Genomic DNA, 2,269 nt, shown 5'->3' with positions numbered 1-2,269 from the left:
ACCTCCAACTCCTGGGCTCAAGCAAGTCTCCTGCCTCAGCCTCCCAAGTAGCTGGGACCACAAGCGCCCGCCACAAGGCCTGGCTATTTTTTTTGGTTGCAGCCGTCATTGTTGTTTGGCGGGCCTGGGCTGGATTTGAACTCGCCACCTTAGGTGTATGTCGCTGGCGCCTTAGCCACTTGAGCCACAGGAGCCGAGCCTTTATTCCTTTCTTAAAATGTGCATACTTTCTCCTCCCTCCCCCAGGAAAGAATGCACCAAAGACATTCGCATTTATTTATCTTTTTAAAGCAAATGACAAAGACCTAGTATACCAGCTTTACTTTTTAAACCTAAGTTTAACATTACATATTTAAACAACTGTCAAACTTACTATGATGCCAGCACTCATGCACAGCTAGAAAACATCCTTAATTTATAGTAAGCCAGAAATTTGTTACTATTAATGTTAATATCTTTCACTACTAAATACTGAAAAAAACTGAAATTATTTCTGACGAAGGTTCATCCTGCGGTGTTAACTTCACAGCAGGCTGACGCTACTTGGCTCACGTTTCAGACACAATGGAAAAGCGGCTCCATGCTGGTGTAGTGCACACTCTGTTCTCTGTTCTACCACTACTGAGGAGTCAGGGCTCACCGGGAGTATGTTTAATAAAAAAGCAAAGGGCATACAGAAATTTACAACAATTTTAAAGACAAATAAATGGTCCTATTATGTGGTCCCAACAATAATCTCAAAAGTCTATGACAAATATGGCTCTGATGAGCAGTTTATAAATACTCAGATTAGGTACAGTGATACTGAAAGTCGAGTTCTTTTGAAATCTTCAAAAAAAAGTTCCTGTTAATCCTCAAATGGTGCTTGTTACAGTTACCATTTCTGTTAAACGTGTGCGTTGAGTCACTTGTTATCCAAGTGCAGCTGCTCCTTACCATTTACTGTCAGGGACTTGAGCTGCCCTCAACTTCCACTCTTTCTTGACCATTCTCCATGATTCTCTTTGTAGTGATCTTTCTGCCATTAACTATTTTCGTAGAAGTTGATATAGACTTGAAGTTGCCCATCCCACTACCACCAAATGATGTGGAAGAGAATGAAGTGAGCCCCCCTCCTCTGCCCTGTGATCTAGTGACCCGAATGAAGAAAGTCCTACAGGAAATCCCACAGAAAATCCTGTATCAAAAGAAGAAAATCCACTTCCAAAAGGTAGAAATCCATTGAAGGCCGAGAAAAATGACCCTGTTCTGTTTCTGCTTCCTTGGAGACCCCTCCGATTCCCAATAAAGTCCTCTAATGGGTCTTCAAAGAAGTCAAAGGAAAACAGGTCCCTTCCACCAAAAAATTCCCTGCAGACATCCTCTAGGTTACGGAATGTGGAGCCAAACTCAAATGGACTGTCAAAATGACTTCCACCTCCTCCACCATTTAACCCTTCTTTGCCACATTTGTCCCGCTTTTTAGGATCTGACAACACCTCATATGCCTCAACTACTTGTTTGAATTTTCTCTCTGCTTCTTCTTTCTTCTCAGGGTTTTTATCTGGGTGCCACTTTAGTGCCAGTTTTTGGTACGCCTTTTTAATATCCTCGGCTGAGGCATGTCTCTGCGCGCCTAGAACTTCATAGTAATCCACCATGTTTTAAATGATTGTTGGAACAGGTCTGAGGATGCAGATGGCCGACGGCAGAAAGGAGGGAGAGGGCAGTGGCCCGGTGCTCCTCTGGGCTCCTCGTGGCTCCAGCACGGCTGTGCTGGTGGTGGCAGATCAAAATGTGTATGCTTTCTTTGGCACCCTCTGTATAGACACACACACACACACACGTGTGTGTGTGTATATATTCTACTGTATATATACATACGTATATCTATGCATATATATATAGTATATGTATATACTATATACATATATGTATATATACAGTAGAAACTCCATAGTTGGCCACCTCCCTACATTGATCACCTCCTTAAATTGACCTAATTTTCATAGAGGGGCCATGCACCTCATTTACTTATCAGTACAGTAGGCCTAGTTCCTTATGTTGACCACCTCCATATGGTCACCAGTTTGCTACAGTCCCTTGGGTGGTGAACTTACAGAGGTTCTGGTGTATGTTTGTGTGCGTGTATACTACACACACAAAGTTGCATATCTACAGTACATTCACAACCCCCAAATATAAATACTATACACAAACGTATCTTCATGTTTGCTCTAAGTCCATTCTATTTCTCCCCTCCTTCTTTCACTGTGCCCTCTACAAACCT

The 2,269-nt window shown here is 42.5% G+C and overlaps 1 pseudogene; it reads right to left on the bottom strand.

The window, feature by feature from the left end:
- Window positions 1-904: 904 nt before the first annotated feature.
- Window positions 905-1,640, bottom strand: LOC100959010 (annotated as a pseudogene).
- Between the last annotated feature and the right edge of the window lie 629 nt (window positions 1,641-2,269).

Source organism: Otolemur garnettii, unplaced genomic scaffold (genome assembly GCF_000181295.1).
Source record: "Otolemur garnettii isolate 467f Iridium unplaced genomic scaffold, OtoGar3 scaffold00022, whole genome shotgun sequence".
In the NCBI taxonomy this organism is placed as follows: Eukaryota; Metazoa; Chordata; class Mammalia; order Primates; family Galagidae; genus Otolemur; species Otolemur garnettii.
This window is presented reverse-complemented; position numbering and strand designations above follow the sequence as displayed.